We start from the raw sequence: 19001 nt of genomic DNA on the forward strand, positions 1-19001 counted from the left end.
TTTTGCTTTTTGGCAGCACATTGCTTTTGCCATCATTGCTGAAATGTATGCCAAGAAGCATCTACATTTATTTGAAAACACTCAATTAATAAAAAAAAAAACATGACAGTTTTGGTCTTTTTTTTGTAAATGCTCAAAACAAGTCATCCCTGAACATGATGTCGTGCAGACATGTGTGAAATTAAAGTTGTTCATAGCGTGACAAAATAATGCCAGTCAAGGTTTGCTGACATTACTATTTTTTTATGTATTTGAATGAGTCTTAGAAGCAAATTAAATTTTCACAGGACCTCTCGTGTTGGTCAAGTGGTCATAATGGTCGAGGATCCTGAGTCCTGCTCTCTGATTTGGCTGTATTGCATACGGTCATGTATTAACTGGCTCATACTTCTGATTGGCTAGCATCCTCAAGGAGTGCATACACTCTGATTTAGTAGCCTAGAAATGTTTGGCTGAGCAATGTTTGACATGCACAGAATATAAACTTACTGAGACTGATGTTTTAAGTGTGTTGTATAGTTTTATTATGTATGTAAAAGGCTGCAAAGTTGCGAAGGCCAAAGTCCAAAGCAAATAGAGTTCCTGCCAAAAGACAACACTTCTAAAGAAGTCCTTGAAATGTTTTGTTTGGAGTACAAGCTTTTTCCCCTTGTCTGTCTTACTGTGTAACACACTGTCATTATGCCAACCTGGTTGCTTTTGGCATAATCTCACACAGACAATGAGCATCACCTTCTACTTCAAGATATCTGAGCTGCAAGCCAAACGTGCTAGGACTAAGCAAGAACTCCTTGCTTTTAAAAGACCTTTATTTTTGGTAGCATCGCCTCTACATTAATAGAAAATCCCTCAAATTGAATTGTTAGCATAGTGATAATAAAAGTGGGACTCTGACATGTGAAAGAAAAAAAATCATATAAAACCAAGACAATGACTGCTTGTGTTTTTGTTTCAATTGACTTTCGTTTCCTTTTACTTTGCAATGTGGCTACAGTTAACCCGTGCTTTCACCATGGAAGTTGACCGATCAACCTTTAAAGTAACAGGATGTCCAGAAGAGTCATCTGCCTTCACCGATGCACATGCCAGCCAATAATTCTGATGCTGTAGCATCTCAGTACCCATCTCCCTCAACCATTAATTTGACGCCAGAATACTATTATTATTAGTTTTGCTCCAAAAGTATTATTGGAACCAAACACTCATTTACTTACCTTCTACTTCTTCAGCATCATGCCTGTTTTTACAAGTCATGGGTAGTAATGTTTGGACTTTGCTGCCAAGGACAGTTTGAGATGTTTAAAACTTAAGCAGGGTAATTTCCTGCATAAGTTTTCAAGCAGTCATGCTTTTCATTTTTTGAAAATGAAATCATTCTTCTGGTTTTGCTATTGTAACCCAGATCATTGTTTGAGTATGGGATTTCTGATTATTTGTGGTCACTGAACGCACCACTGTGCCGTGTGCATAGCCACTCTCTAGTCCAGCTACAGAGTTTTTCCTTCCGTTCATCCGATGAGGCGCATGCTGCTCTCGTGCCCTCTACGAGCTGGAAATTCGGGTACAGTAGACATTTGAGTTGCTGTAAATAGTTTTAAAAACCTTTATATGTGAAGCTAATGATTTAATATGTTGTTAGGAAAAAGTCTTGTAGCGGTTACAAACGTGAAGCGGAGCTGAGTCCGACAGCATTCGCCATTACACGAACTCCTCTGGCTGGTTTGTTTGCCCTTTTGGTGCCCTGGATCCTACTGGATGAACTGCCTTGTGGAAGTCCTCATCTGATGACTCTGCCGAACCGTCCTGGCAAATAGATGGTCGTTGCTGCTTGCTGGATGCTATTATTGGATGCTACACCGTTCCAACAGAGCGGTAGGAACAATTCAAAGGGCCCCAACGATGCGCTTTATTTTTCCCTGAGCTCAGGTGATTTTCTTTTGGCCAAAGGACCTTAAAGGATACATATTTGTTTTTATTTATTTATTTTATTTTTCTTATGACACTGAGTGGAAAGACACTACAAAAAAAAAGGGGTTTATTATTTAAAATTGTGTCTAATAAATGTGTTTATGTTAAGTAAGTGTGGTGTCCATTGTGTGCTGGAAGCCTTATTGTTCCTGTGGTGGAGCAGCTACTACCAATCTCCTTTACGAAACTAGCTTCTGACAGGATATAGATATTTGGGATACATTTGATTTCTTGTAACCTATTTTTAGAGAAACTGTGATTCTGGGTTAAACATCGGGGTGAAATTGATGACACTGACACCTAGTGAACTGCCCAAGGTCAACAGTCCTGATTTCCACACATTAAAGGTTTGGCGTAAGTACAGATTGCGTTACAAGTGGCGAGCCAGCCAGGAGATTGGTGAAAAGTAGCACCTTGACTTTCCAGCTCACAACACCTACCTCTTTTCCTTGACCCTATTGTGTTGGACATGGATCTTTGCAGACGTTTTGATGTAGATGGCCAGTGCTCACTTTTTGTGACTGGCGTTGAAGGGATTTACACAGATGATGACATTGCTAGTGTTTTTTCAGTAAATGGTAAAGTTTCTCGGATAGTTCGAATTCCAGATGAATCAAACCAGCCAGAGGGTAGAGTCCTGATACAATATTTGTCCGATCAAGCCATTTCCAAGATCAACCCCCAGATCTTAGGCGACTTGCCGAGCCCCAAGGATCCTGCTATCGGTTGGTCTGTCAAAACCATTCGAGATGTTGCTCAGGAAGAGGTAGGCAAGGAGTTAGCTCGTAGATATTTAGAAGAACTGAAGGCTGTTGGAGATAGTGGTAAAGCAGGTTTCTTGAGTGTTATTCAGAGTGAGGTCAAAGAAGTTCGACATAACTCTGAGATTCCTGACACACAGCCACACACAGCTCAGGATGGTGACACATCCCTCCATGACATTGTAGCTAGTGATCATGATGAACCTAATCACTACACACAGACCCACAATGCACCTGATAGTGCTGTGGTGAACCCTGTTAATATCGACCGCAGTCTCCTTAACCCACCTCAGATTCAAAAAGTTGTCGTTGAGCACGTTATCAGAAATGACTCAACAGCCCCGTGGTCTACACAAACCAGACTGCGCACCTTTTCTGGCCGTGCTCCTAGGCCCAATGGTGAGGTAGACTATGAAACATGGCGCACACAAGTGGACCTTCTTGTCAGTGATTGCTCTCTTAGTGATGTGCAAAAGGTTAGGAAAATACTTGAAAGTTTGCTAAGTCCAGCAGCCGATGTTGTTAAGTTGCTTGGTGTGAGTTCACCACCCAGGGCTTATGTTAGGCAGCTCGATTCCGCTTTCAGTGTTGTAGAGGACGGAGAAGAGTTATTTGCAACCTTTCTCAGCTCCAACCAGAATAGCGGAGAAAAGCCCTCAGCATATTTGAACAGACTCCATAGCCTCCTTACTCGAGCTATTTCTAGAGGGGGAGTCTCTGTCGAAACTTTGAGCGAACACCTACTCAGACAGTTTATTAGAGGCTTCTGGGACCAGAGTCTCATTATAGCTCTCCAACTAGAAAACAAAAAGAACAGTCCACCAACATTCCCAGATCTACTCCTTATGTTGAGGACCGAGGAAGGTCGTAGATCTGCAAAGCTAGACAGGATGAAAAAACATCTGGGTGCTACAAAAGCAGCTGTACATGCCCACTCCATTTTTGATGTACCCTCCTATGATGATGAGCCCGTTCCAACACAGACTGCAAAGCAGAGCGAAGCATCTAAGCTTGAGAGGAGAATGGATGAGCTTTCAAAGCAGGTAGAGAAACTGAGTCAAAGGTCCAAGAATTCTCCTTTTGACAGTGAGCTTAGTGCAGCGTTAAAACAGAGACAAGAAGAAACTGTTAAACTTGAAAGCAAAATAGATGAGTTGTCTAAACAACTCAGAGAGCTCACTCAGAACCAAAAATGTCCTAAAGAGAATAATAGTGGCAAAGACTTCCTTGCGGCAAGAAATAGCAGTGCCAGGAGACCAGTTAAGGTTCCCTCTATGCCAAAAGCATGGTTCTGCTTTAGATGTGGTGAAGATAACCACATTGCCGCTCGATGCCCAAATGAACCCAACCAGGCACTAGTCCGCCAGAAGAATGCTGAGTTAAAGGAAAAGCAAGGAAGGTTCCAAGCCCAACAGGTTACTGAGCCTTTTGCTTTAAACTTGTAGCGGCTCCTGCTGTGGGACGTCCAGGAGCTGAGACCAGCATTAGTCCCGCCTCAAGTGACCAAAGAATTGGTGTTCAGAGCAAAATAAAGACCCAGACAACGGTTCAAGATTTCAGTTCCCAATCCCGCTTGCCACCCGGTCTGATAGGTCCTCGTTGTTCAGCTTCTGTTTTGGTTGAGGGTGTGCAATGCAACTCTATCATGGATAGTGGTTCACAAGTCACTACAATCTCCGAATCATTTCACAAGGATAAGCTGGCACATCTCCCCATTCAGCCCATTCAAGCATTGCTTGAGATTGAGGGTGCAGGTGGACAGCACGTTCCCTACCTTGGTTATGTTGAGACCCACATCACTTTTCCTCACAACATTACAGGCAAAGAGGAAGAGTTGGTTGTTTTGGCTCTTGTTGTGCCTGAGTGCCATTTTAACAGCAGAATACCAGTTTTGATTGGTACCAATGCACTGTTAAGACTCCATGATAAGTTATCTGAACGTGACGGTCCAGATTTCCTTCACAGACTGTGTTCCAGAGATGTAGCACTGGTTCTCCAGCACTTGGCTAAACAAATGGATGATTGCCACATACACCCAGTGAGGTTGCACGGGAAAGTACCAGTCACCATCCCTGCCAACCACAAGTGCTGTTTAATGGGCGATGTTAGGCTGAGAAAGAACACTCCTAACGTAAGTTTCGTCCTTGAACCAAATGAACACGACAAGTTACCTGGTGGTTTATTTCTTGAAACTGCTTTGATAGACATCCCTTACAAAGCTAAGAGTAAGGTTCCAGTCGTCTTGCAGAACTTGAGTGGGCATAGTATTGTATTGCAACCAGGAAGTACAGTTGCCCAGGTATGTGTAGCCCAGCACATTTCACCCCTGGTGCCTGTTTCAAATGCTTCTTCTCATGACAAGTTTGATGGAGAGAAGCTTAAGTTTAATCTTGATGAGTCACCCATCTCTGAAGAATGGAAAGAGCGCATCACCACCAAGCTCAAGTCTATTTCAGAAGTGTTTGCGGTTGATGATCTGTCTTATGGTCACACCACTGTGGTAAAACACCACATTCGGCTGAACGATGACACGCCGTTTAAGGAACGGTCGAGGCCCATCCATCCAAGTGACAGAGAAGCTGTCAAGCAACACCTCAAAGAACTGCTTAATGCAGGGGTTATTAGGGAGTCAGAGAGCCCCTACGCATCTCCAATAGTAGTTGTGCGTAAAAAGGATGGTTCAATCAGGTTGTGCGTTGATTACCGCAAGTTGAACGCACGGACCATTAGGGATGCTTATGCCCTCCCAAACATTGAGGAGACCTTCATGGCCCTTAGTGGTGCCAAGTGGTTCTCGGTCATGGACCTCAAATCAGGCTATTATCAGGTTGAGATGGCCGAGGAAGATAAAGCTAAAACTGCTTTTGTCTGTCCTCTTGGGTTTTATGAGTTTAATCGCCTGCCTCAGGGCGTTACAAATGCCCCAAGTACGTTTCAACGACTGATGGAGAAGTGTGTTGGGGATTTGAACTTGAGTGAGGTACTTGTGTTTTTGGATGATCTGATTGTGTTTTCAGACACCCTGGAGGAACATGAGGTGAGACTCATGAGGGTGCTGAACCGGTTGAGGGACTTTGGGTTGAAGCTGTCCCCAGAAAAATGTCATTTCTTTAGGCCCTCGGTGAAGTACCTTGGCCATGTGGTTGATGCCCAAGGAGTTCACACAGATCCTGATAAGATCTCAGCTTTGAAAACTTGGCCTCGTCCTACAAACAAGAGAGAGTTAAAATGTTTCCTAGGCTTTGCCGGTTATTACCGGAGATTCATTGATGGATACTCAAAGATCGCAAAGCCTTTAAATAGTCTCACGGCTGGTTACTACTCACCCAAAAAGAGGGGTAAAGTGTATCTTGGAGAACATTTCAGACAACCATCAAACATTAACTTACCTTTTGGAGAGGAGTGGACACCTGAATGTGAAAATGCGTTTAAGACTTTGATTGAGAGATTGACATCGGCACCTGTCCTTGCTTTTGCCAACCCACAGCTACCATATGTCCTGCACACTGATGCCAGTCGTGAAGGCTTGGGTGCAGCACTCTACCAAGAGCAGGACGGGAAGCTGAGAGCTGTGGCTTATGCAAGCAGGGGACTTTCCAAAAGTGAGAGAAACTATCCCACTCACAAACTTGAATTTCTAGCTTTGAAGTGGGCAGTTTGTGAGAAGTTTAACAGCTACCTTTATGGCGCTAACTTCACCATTGTGACGGATAACAATCCTCTCACGTATGTACTGACATCTGCAAAGTTAGATGCTGCTGGTCATCGCTGGTTAGCTGCGCTGTCTACTTATCAGTTCACCGTTAAGTACAGGGCCGGTCATGCCAATCGCGATGCAGATGGGCTGTCCCGACGACCACAAGCGCCTCCTTTTGAAGATGAGGATTTCATCAAAGAAAGGGAGAGAGTTGATGACATGAAAAACCGTCTTCTAGAGGTGAGCAACGAGATGAGTCACGAGGTGGTATCTGCCTTATGTCAACGCCATCTTGTGGTGTCAAAGATCGAGCACTGTTCAAATCTAGAACAACCCTTGGCTGTAGAGTCTCTTGCTGTTGATCCCTCAACAGTTGCGGATGTATTTGGAGAAGACACATTACCATCTATGACAAGCTCTGACTGGTATAAAGCTCAGAGGGATGACCCGGTTGTCTCACGTGTCATTACCTTCGTTGAAAGAGCTCAAAAGCCCAGCTTCAGAGAAACAAACCTTGAAGTTCCTGATGTTAGGCTCCTTCTCAAGGAGTGGAGAAGACTCGAAATGAGAGATGGAGTATTGTACAGGAAATGGACAAATAGAGACAACACTGTATGGCAGTTAGTCCTACCTGAACAGTTCAGAGGGAAAGCGTTGCGTGGAGTGCATGATGAAGTTGGTCATCTTGGTTTTGAACGAGCACTGCATCTTGCCCGTTCCAGATTCTATTGGCCAATGATGACAAAGTCTGTAGAAGAGAAGTGCAGACAGTGTCCACGCTGTGTCAGGAGGAAAGCAGTGCCTCAGAAGGCAGCGCCTCTTGAAAATATTATAGCAACTTACCCGCTTGAACTCGTCTGTATGGACTATTTGTCAGTTGAGCCAGACAACAGAGACACCCGGAACATATTAGTTATCACTGACCATTTTACGAAGTTTGCTGTGGCAGTGCCAACTAAAGATCAGAAGTCCAGGACCATTGCAAAAGCTCTGTGGGAGAACTTCATAGTTCATTATGGGTTTCCCAGTCGTCTACTCAGTGATCAGGGTAGAGACTTTGAATCTCACACAATCAAAGAGCTATGTGCGTTGATAGGAGCAGACAAAATCCGCACTACACCTTATCATCCTCGCGGAAACCCGGTGGAAAGGTTTAACCGGACGCTTCTTGATATGTTGGGTACGTTGGAAGAGGAAGACAAATCTCACTGGAGGGACTTTGTTAAACCCTTAGTTCATGCGTATAACTGCACGAGGAACGACACAACTGGTTTCTCTCCTTATGAACTGATGTTTGGCAGACAACCCCGACTACCCATTGATTTAGTCTTAGGTATCCAACCTGAAAATGCCAACCATAAGTCTCATTCAGAGTATGTGAACAACCTTCGTCAACGTCTGGAGGAGAGCTACACCCTAGCTGCAAAAAACTCCCAGAAGATCGGAGAAAGGAATAAAGTTAGGTTTGACAAGAGGATTAGAGTGGCCGAGCTCTGTGCAGGTGACAGGGTTTTGGTTAGGAACATGAGTATCAGAGGTAAACACAAAATCTCAGACAGGTGGGAACAGAAAGTACATGTTGTGGTTAAACGAATCAATGATGGCCCTGTCTATGTTGTGGAACCCGAGTTGGGAGACGGACCAAAACGCACCTTACACAGGGATCTCCTTCTACCGTGTGGGTTCTTACCTGTGGAAGAAATAGCAGGGAGCAGATCTCATGGGTCCTCTAAAGGGAAGAAACTGAGAAACAAAGCCGAAAGAGAAGTACAATCTTCTGATAACCCTGATGGTCAGGAAGATGAGGTATACAGTGATGAGGACGAAGTGTATCCAGCTTTTGTGGTTCCAGAAATAATAACCAGAGGTCCTTTTATCCAGACTGAAAGGCAGGTTATCACACCTCAGCTGTCCACTGGGGATGTGCATTCTAGGTTGCCCCGTGCAGAGCCACAAGACGAGTCACACGCACGAGAAACACCCAGTCATGTTTCTGAACCTGAGCCTTTGTTACACTCAGAAAGCAATGAGGTGACCACATCTCCCATTCCATCTGATGAAGGTCCAGGTTGGGTTGTTATTGACATTCCTGAACAAACAGAACCTGTTGAAATGAATCAAGAAAGCAGCGACACTGCTGAGCAGAGTTCAGAGCCAGAGACAGTAGAGTTGCGGCGTTCTGGGAGAGAGAGACGCCAACCTCGTAAACTAACTTATGATGAGTTAGGTGAGCCTTTAATTTTGGCTCTCAGTTCCTTTTTGTCAGAGTTTCGCAATTGTATTCTCTCAGAGCACTTTCCTTCACACACCTGTTAAGTCAAGTGTGCATGCAGAGACTCATGCACTTTAGAGGGGGAGTGTGTAACCCAGATCATTGTTTGAGTATGGGATTTCTGATTATTTGTGGTCACTGAACGCACCACTGTGCCGTGCGCATAGCCACTCTCTAGTCCAGCTACAGAGTTTTTCCTTCCGTTCATCCGATGAGGCGCATGCTGCTCTCGTGCCCTCTACGAGCTGGAAATTCGGGTACAGTAGACATTTGAGTTGCTGTAAATAGTTTTAAAAACCTTTATATGTGAAGCTAATGATTTAATATGTTGTTAGGAAAAAGTCTTGTAGCGGTTACAAACGTGAAGCGGAGCTGAGTCCGACAGCATTCGCCATTACACGAACTCCTCTGGCTGGTTTGTTTGCCCTTTTGGTGCCCTGGATCCTACTGGATGAACTGCCTTGTGGAAGTCCTCATCTGATGACTCTGCCGAACCGTCCTGGCAAATAGATGGTCGTTGCTGCTTGCTGGATGCTATTATTGGATGCTACACCGTTCCAACAGAGCGGTAGGAACAATTCAAAGGGCCCCAACGATGCGCTTTATTTTTCCCTGAGCTCAGGTGATTTTCTTTTGGCCAAAGGACCTTAAAGGATACATATTTGTTTTTATTTATTTATTTTATTTTTCTTATGACACTGAGTGGAAAGACACTACAAAAAAAAAGGGGGTTATTATTTAAAATTGTGTCTAATAAATGTGTTTATGTTAAGTAAGTGTGGTGTCCATTGTGTGCTGGAAGCCTTATTGTTCCTGTGGTGGAGCAGCTACTACCAATCTCCTTTACGAAACTAGCTTCTGACAGGATATAGATATTTGGGATACATTTGATTTCTTGTAACCTATTTTTAGAGAAACTGTGATTCTGGGTTAAACATCGGGGTGAAATTGATGACACCGACACCTAGTGAACTGCCCAAGGTCAACAGTCCTGATTTCCACGCATTAAAGGTTTGGCGTAAGTACAGATTGCGTTACACTATCATCTGAATCAAAACGAAACCCTGCTGCAATCAGAAATTAATGAATAATATCAATGTAATCAAGGTGACTGTCACGGTCTGGCTGGCAGACCGTGGGGAGATGGGGAAATAGGACCCAAACGCCGGACTCTTCAGTGCAACAGTGTTTATTTACAAGGTGGTGAAGTAAACAACAATAAATCCCCAGTTTCCCAGACTCCCGTGTAGTGTCTTCTTCCCAAAAGTCCCCGTGTAGTGCTCTCTGCCCCAGTGTCCCTGCACTCCCCGTGCTCACTGCTCCTTCTCGTCCCACACTCCTCCTGAGGGGAAAACAATAGAGGCAGCCGTTAACACTTATCCCAGCAGGCATACACTCACACTTGACTTGTTTGAAGACTGACGTGTAGTCAAACGCAATAATCCAGCGTCGGTGGAAGCTCCATCACTCATCTAAATAGCTCCCCCGACGAGCCCAGATGAGGAGCAGGTGTGCGGCCAGGACTTCGGGTGTGGCCAGCCCTCAAGTTAGACCACGCCCCCAGGGCTGAAGGTGCCTGTAACTTGGCCACAGCAGAAAGGCAAAACACACACACACACACATACCTGCCTACATACAGATGTGCATAGGGGCAGTGCAGACAACACACCAAATAATAATAATAATAATAATAACAACAATAACAATAATAGTCACAGTCCCCACTGCCCACGGACCCCGAGTCCCCAGAGCCGGGTCCGTGACAGTACCCCCCCTCTAAGGGTCGGCTCCCGACGACCCAAAACACAACAGAAACCACAACCCAACCACCCCAGGGCGGGCGGCGGGGGGGAAACAGGACGGAGGGCCGGAAAACCCCAGTTCAAAAGTCCAACCACTGCCATGGTGGCAGCAACAGTTCTTGCGGCCGACCCAGTGGACCGCAAGCAGGCAAAACCCGCTATGGGTCAGGCAGTGGTGGGAAAACCGTTCGGGCGGCCTACCTCCAACCCCGTGGTGGGAGCAGAACGCTTCAGGCGGCCTGCCACGGATCCGGTGGCGACGGCGTTGCAGTTCCGGCGGGCGGCCACGGGTCCGGTGGCGGCGGCATTGTAGCTCCCGCCTCAGCACAACCCATGATTCTCGATGTACCGGCCGGGCTGCAGGACGTGGCGGCCGGGCTGCAGGACGTGGCGGCCGGGCTGCTGGACGTGGCGGCCGGGCTGCTGGACGTGGCGGCCCCTCCAGCACGCCGACCTCCAGCTCTGGCTCAGCGGATCCCTCCGGACCTCCGAGCTCCTCCGGTGGCAGCGCGGGCTCACCAGGCTCGCTGAGCTCCTCTGCTGGCAACGCCGGTCCCTCCGGCTCGTTGAGGTCCGCCAGCAGCGGTGCGGGCTTCTCAGTGGGTGGCTCGCTGAGCTGCTCCAGCTCACAGTGCTCCTCCGGCATTAGCTCGCTGGGCTCCCCCGGCTCACTGTGCTCCTTCGGCATGCCGAGCTCCTCCAGCATTAGCTCGCTGAGCACCTCCGGCTCGCTGAGCACCTCCGGCTCGCTGAGCTCCACAGCTGGCGACGCGGGCTCCCCCCGCTCACTGAGCTCCTGCTCGGGCAGCACGAGCTCCACCTGCAGCTCCCGCTCGCTGAGCTCCTGCTCGGGCAGCGCGAGCTCCACCTGCGGCTCCCGCTCGCTGAGCTCCTGCTCGGGCAGCGCGAGCTCCACCTGCGGCTCCCGCTCGCTGAGCTCCTGCTCGGGCAGCGCGAGCTCCTCCTGCGACTCCCGCTCGCCGAGCTCCAGCTCCGGCTCGTTGAGCTCCTCCAGCAGCGGCGCTGGCCCCCCAGCTGGCTCGCTGAGCTCCTCCGGCTCGCTGAGCTCCTCCGGCTGCGGCGCGGGATCCCCATGCACGCTGAGCCGGTCACCTAGCGGTGACGATGGCGACATGGCAGCAGCAGGCGGTGGATGTGGTGGCAGAGCAGTGGATGTGGAAGGTGGAACAGATGATGACTGACCGACTAGCTGGGCAGCTAATTGAAGTGAGGGTGATATGTCCAACATGAAGGGTGGAGAGGAAAACAATGTTACCGCTGGCTCAGCAATTTCCAGGGGGCCAGAGGCAACTGAGGCCTCCAGTTCAGCCTCTGGGGAAGCCCTGGGGAGAATCTCAGCCTCCCGATTGTCTGTAGTGGCAGGCTCATGTTCTAGCACTGGGTCCGCGGCTCCTCGTACGGTCAGTCCAGAGTCAGCTGGTTCTTCCCAAACCACAGGAGTGAGGTGAGCTTCGGTTTGACGAGGATGACGCCGGTGCCGTCTCTTTCGTGTTGGCGGGGCAAAGGAACCTGTCCCCTGTTCATCTGTGACTGGATTAGTTAAAATGACAGGGTCCGGTTTACTCACTGTGGTGACCAGCACTGTCGGTCTTTGGTCTGCTGACACAGAGGTCATTGAAGAAGTGAGAGGAGATGGAGTAGGGCGCCGTCCTCCTTGCAGTGGAGGGTCCAATAGGTGAGCAGCAAGCGGCGGTGGGAAAACCTTCCGCCTATTAAGAAAAAACCAGGCAGCGAGGGCTGCCAGGGAGGCAGCCGCATCCTCCTTGCCTGGACAGCCTAAACCAAACAGTTCAAAGCTAGAGCTAGCCCTCAACACAGTTACAATTTGAATTAGTTTTGCAATGTCCAGAAAGCTCATGGAACAGGTGGTTGAAGACAGGAAGGCATCAAAAAATACGACCTGCATGTGTCTCTGATGTGGATCCGCCGCCTGGATAATGCTCAGTATTTCCAGAGCTGGGCGAGCAATTCCTCCTGTGAGACGGTCCTTGAGTCCGCTGGGCCCATAATGGCTGGATTATTCTGTCACGGTCTGGCTGGCAGACCGTGGGGAGATGGGGAAATAGGACCCAAACGCCGGACTCTTCAGTGCAACAGTGTTTATTTACAAGGTGGTGAAGTAAACAACAATAAATCCCCAGTTTCCCAGACTCCCGTGTAGTGTCTTCTTCCCAAAAGTCCCCGTGTAGTGCTCTCTGCCCCAGTGTCCCTGCACTCCCCGTGCTCACTGCTCCTTCTCGTCCCACACTCCTCCTGAGGGGAAAACAATAGAGGCAGCCATTAACACTTATCCCAGCAGGCATACACTCACACTTGACTTGTTTGAAGACTGACGTGTAGTCAAACGCAATAATCCAGCGTCGGTGGAAGCTCCATCGCTCATCTAAATAGCTCCCCCGACGAGCCCAGATGAGGAGCAGGTGTGCGGCCAGGACTTCGGGTGTGGCCAGCCCTCAAGTTAGACCACGCCCCCAGGGCTGAAGGTGCCTGTAACTTGGCCACAGCAGAAAGGCAAAACACACACACACACACACACACACACACATACCTGCCTACATACAGATGTGCATAGGGGCAGTGCAGACAACACACCAAATAATAATAATAATAATAATAACAACAATAACAATAATAGTCACAGTCCCCACTGCCCACGGACCCCGAGTCCCCAGAGCCGGGTCCGTGACAGTGACGGTCGAGTGGGAGGTATTTTGAGCCTCAACACAAAGAGAAGTTGTGTTTTAAAACTTTGACAATATTCAGACATTTTATTGTTACCATGCCTGGTGACATTACCTTTGGATATAAGAGAAATTAATTAATACCCAGGAAATTTAATTGAATATTTATTTGACCATCCTTGGGTTTCCTGTGTGCACACACTGATAAACTACACAAGGAGAAACTGGCAAGTGTGTGGCCACTGAGTCTGGTAGAGTGAAGAACATAATCTTATTAGTTGTTATCATTTTAATTAGAATTTATGCAAGTGTTTCCATTTTCCGCAATGTCTTCTGTCCTTTCCTTTAGTTTCACTGACTAATATCTTTTAAATGAGCTTTATTGAGAGGGAAGAACCACCCACACACACACCCATTGTTTGTAAAGTCTTCATCGCTGTTTTTTTGGCTACTGACCTCCATGTGGTCATGTGAGGATCACAGAGGCAGATGTAGGAGTTTTCCTCTGTAGGCACGGGTTCTTGGCTTTGATCACATCTACGAATTAATGTGCCAGGGGAGCTGTCAGCTTCAACAGGGGGCACTGTGGATGTTCTCCCAACGTCTGCCGTGCCACAGTTAAAGGGTATCTAATCAAAGGGAATCACTCCAACCATCGTGCTCCCAATCACCGCTAATTACTGGTCCGTGACTCAATTAGGTGAGTGATTAATGGCTTTCCAGAGAGCCGTGGAAGGATTCAATTACAAACAACACACAGCAGCAAAACACTGTTCACCTCGTCTCTGCTAGCAGTCAGGATTGAAATTAAGCTGATCTTAGTAATAAAAAATAAATTAATTAAAAAAAAAACTAAAAAACACGCATTTTTGTTTTTATTGCAACTTTTAGAGTAGTTTTGATACTCTGGTACTGCTTCACAGTTAAATCTTCTTTCTATAAAAGTAAACACTCATACAATATGTTCCACCAGCCACAGGCTCCAATGAACTACAGTATATATTGGAATGAACTGGCAACATGCCTCAAGGAACGATCCAGGGGAGTCTGGTGTATTTTCATCCGAGGAGAGGTTTTGGATTAAACAATCTATGATAAAGCAAACGTCTCAGTAAGCCAAATCTCTGTCTGCGCGCCTCCCTGGTCTTCACCCCTGTGTATCAAACAAAGTGACATTTGAGAGAGTGCAGAGAAGCAGAGTGGGCAGATGAAGGGAGGTGCTGGGAATAAGAGAGCAGGGAGGTAGCCACAGAGACATGTGGCTGGAGGAGATGGATTTTGTTGAATTTTTCTCTCAGGAAATCACACAAATACCTTCAATGCAGGCATATGAAAAAAATTGAAACCTGTTATGTATTAGTCTGATATTAAACAAATGTCATCTATTTTTATCTCTGTGCTCCGCTAAAGGAGGTCAGCGCTAGTCTGAAACGCTACTGAAACCCATCAAAGTTTCCACGTGTGTACATTATAGCGCTTTCGGCGTAAACGCCTGCCGACTCTTTGTCTTTGTCTTTAAAAGGTCTGTTTGCAGATTACTATGAGCTAGATGTTTTGGTCACTAGCGGGTTGTGCTGTGTTCGGTGAAAGAGAATTAAGTGGCGCTTTAGCCCGTGTTAGTGTCACTGATATCACCTCAGGCTAGCTTGTGGAAGGTGAGTGACAGTGACACGAATATTCTGACATATTCTAATAATCTGACACTTAAATTCATTTCATTTATAATGACTGTAAGATGAACACGACAGAGCTAATTTGGATTTTCCGTGCCCTGTGGAATCCTTTCTTTATGGCTTTTGTTTCCGAAAGGGGTTTTTGAATGACAGTTCTTTTCCCCTTTTTCACACTTGAGTTCCCCACTTATCCAGAATTTATTAAAAACATTTCAACAACTGAAGCGTGCAAAAACCCATTGCAAATTTTGACTTGTTCTGTGAACTCGCACGATTCGTGTCATGTCTCATACAAAGTATGTCCCAGTTTTATGGCTGCTTTTTTGCTCTGTTTTTCTAGCCCTTCCCATCACTATATATACCTGTTAGCATCATTATTATACAGACTGCCCAGCTTTTATTAAATGTAAAATGTAAATGCTGCTTCCGTTTTTTTTCCTCCATTCAGCTCTCCACCAAGTTTCATGAAATTGAGCCTGGTTTTCGTTTTAAATTATCTTGCTGACAAACTAAAAAGTGGAGCTAAAAACACAAAAAGCGCCCACATTATTCCTCTTACACTCCATTCATGAAACAAGAATCTCAGGAAGTTTTTCTTAAAAAGGGAAGTATTAGTAGATGGAAAATACAGTCGTGTAATCCTCAAGGAAGACAGAAGAATGCTCGACACTGATGAAATGTACTTCCTTCAACGTTTACTCTTAATACCTTTGTTTAAACATGATAAAATATTAAGACTAGGTAGCTCATATATTAAATATTCTTTCTGTATTTTATTCTTTAAACTTATAATTATATTAAACTAATGTTATTTATGATGTGATTATATGAGTCACTTAACTGAAATATTTGGACATATGGATGTATTAATGAAACATGAATAATAACCCAGTTTCGTTAAAGAGCTGGTTGTGTTATTCCAACATACAGTACTGTGCAAATATCTGAAGCCACTTCCCACTTTTTAAGTGGTCTTGAGCATTAGTTTTCCAGGCTTCCAAGTTGCATCCGGCCCTTCAGTTGATCCATGTACTGTTTTCTGAAGCCTCATTAACAAATGGTCTCAGGAGAGGGGTGGCTGTCAAGAAGCCATTCTTAAGGAAGGGAAACAGGGAGTAAAGAGTGAGGTACGCCAAATTACTCAAGAACTGGACTAAAACTCAGTGCCGACAGGTCTTATGGAGTGATGAATCCAAATTTGAAAGTGTTGGTTCAAACTGTTGTCATCAGAATGCACAGAGGACTTCAGGAGGCACAACATTGAGTGTATACAGCCTTTTGGAAAACATGATGGAGATTTGGGTCTTCATTTCAGCCAGTGGTGTTGGAGAGCTTAACAAAATTGATTAAATTAATGACTCAGAAAAGCACTGAAACATACACGGCTGTAACAATTTCCCATTCTCCTACCAAAATATAGAGAAATGAGGGGTGGGCCTTAAGACTTGTGCATGTAGTGTATTGTTTTGATTTTGCCATATAGTACAGACTAACACCGGCCTCGACATGCAATTAGTTGGAAATGCATAGAAATCCCATGTGATATTTGGCTGAAGGGATGCACAGTGGGATGCAACACAGCAATGGACCGAGTGTGCAGTTTCACTTAGTGGTGTTTACAGAGCTGCCTCTTATGCAGTGGGCGCTGTCAGTGCAAGACAAATGGCCATCAAAATGAGAAGAAATAGTATTTTACAGCAGAGAAACACAACAATACTGTGTGCTTGGTTATCTTAGCAGTTGTTGCTGTCTTATTCCAATCTTTATATGATTCTGCCCTGCACACCTCCACCGTCCTCACAGAATGCAATAACTCTGGAGCAGCACAGAGTAGCAGGACTGCTTATCATTAAACTACAGCCAGAAAGATTTCTCCCTTATTCTGTCTCAGTCCATTTGTTTTTTCATGCTTAGACGTTCCTGTCTACCTATCTCGAGAAATATTAACAAATCTCTATTTGTGTCAGTTTTGAGAGGGAGGGGAAAAAGCTTTAAACTCTGACCAACCTGTAACAAACACAAATCCCATCATAAGCTAAAAATCAAGAGCTGAGCACTGTGGAGCGACAGAATAACAGGTACGCGGATGCTTGAAACCGTAACAGTTATATGAGGTGCCAAATGACGCAGGGACACACACACACTGAAAGCCATCAGTCATAAAATGTACCCCTTTCCTTCTCCTGTGTTTATTTATCCTGTGTTCTCTCCCTTTTTTTCAACCACGCATGCCCTGCCAGAAAATGCTCTTTGGTAACACAGTGTCTAATTTGACAAACGGGTCATTGAAATATTGCTTTGAAAGAAAAAAGGATCACACGGAACAGACAGAGAGGAAGACATAAAAAGAAAGGAAAGTTGCAGTGATATAAGTTTGGTGTATCTGATGGTACATTATTGCAGAGAACACATCAACACCAGCAAACGCAAGCAAATCTCAGCCTGCAGATCCTCGCCCATTCCAAGTCTTCCATTCCATAGAATAAGCACATTAATCTAAATCACTACTAAGTCCAACATTTAATCTAAGAAGAAATCCACATGTGACATTTCTCCTTCTTTTCGTACAAGAAAAATACTTAAGAGTCAACAGAAAGTATCTGGGAGTCTATAGCCTCCCACCAGGTGACCTTTTAGAGCGATGGAATGAAAGTACAGCATGAATGGCGCAATATCTTTTGGGTCAGAAAATCCAGGCCTGGGCTTTCTCCTCTTGATTTCCAGTCACCCACTCTCCCTCCATTTACCCCATCTGCTAAGGATGTACGTGTATCTGTACAGGCTCTGGCTTAGCCTGATTTATGGCTAAGCTTATATAGAAGAGTATCAGATGGATAGCCCGCATGTGTTCTTTATTTATAGCCAACACAAATGAAAAGTGAGCTCATCCTCTCCATCTCGGTTTCTCCCTCCTTGCTAACTTTCTCTCACCCTGTAGTTGTACAACCACCTTTCCATTTCTTACAGAGAGGCATCTGGAAAGAGTTATGGTCACCACTCAGCCACAAGAAAGACAAGTGTCTGCCCGAAAGGACCACGTTGATTTCGTAAAGACACTGAGAACGAGGAGCGCTGTGGGTGTCCTTAAGACAGTGTCCACTGATGTTCTAAATACCTATATATATATTTTGTTGTGACCCTCTGTGATTAAGGTGAGGAAGAAAACTGTGTTCTGTTCACCAAACAATCCTCATTATTACTCGCTAACCTGGTGTCCAGATTTTATAATAACTTCTTGTCAAGTGAGGACATGCCACGTCTTCATTTGTATATTTGCATGTGTTGTTTGACAGTTGCAATTCTTTATCAATTCCCAACAGTGTTTTCCTGGAATTCTCTTCCTTTGATAATTCTGGCTGCGAAACAGATCAAGTTTGAATAATATAACAGGCTTCACCAAGGCGTGCAATAGTCACAACCAGCTGCTTTAGCGCAAAGCAGGCAACGTGTCTATTAACAACTACTATACTAATTATTCAGGCTTTGAATGAGGGACGGAACATGGGAGAGTAAGTGTAAAGTAGCGCTTTTCTGCAGATACGACATAGTGAAGCATCAAGGTAGGCTGCAGGAATTTTACTTTTCCACAGGGATGCCTTTTTTTTCTTTAGAGAGATGCCTACTGTTTGATAAGAGAAACTAAATTGCAGTACTAAATTAATTAAGATCTTGCAAAATGATTACTGGATTAGTCTGGCATTAATTGAAAAAGCTGATGAAGACCATATATCACAGAGATTAGAGGCATCTGAGCCTCTTGTGTTCAAGGCAACAATATCAGGAGGACATTTTTATAATAATAATAATAATAATAAAAAACAACCCGTCAGTGATGGCCCAGACTGAATCATTTATCGCATCTATTAAAATCAGTATTATGTGACTTTTTTTCAAAGTTGTCAGATTATAAAAAACAAATATGCCGACAGCTTGAAGGGCTGTGTAAATTACTCGCTGGTCATATTCGTTTTCTTTGCATGTTCACACCCTGTCTTCCACACGCATACTCTAAAAATAGAAACGAACAGGTTCTGTCTTCCACAGCTATCCTTTTGAGCTATTTTAGGGGCTTTGCCAGCTAAGCAGACTAACACTTCAAATGTAACACCCTCAGACTCACAACGAG

This window comes from Rhamphochromis longiceps, linkage group LG15, assembly GCF_057381845.1.
Source record: "Rhamphochromis longiceps isolate RC_006_pf linkage group LG15, R_longiceps_female_GT1.1, whole genome shotgun sequence".
NCBI classification, from domain to species: domain Eukaryota; kingdom Metazoa; phylum Chordata; class Actinopteri; order Cichliformes; family Cichlidae; genus Rhamphochromis; species Rhamphochromis longiceps.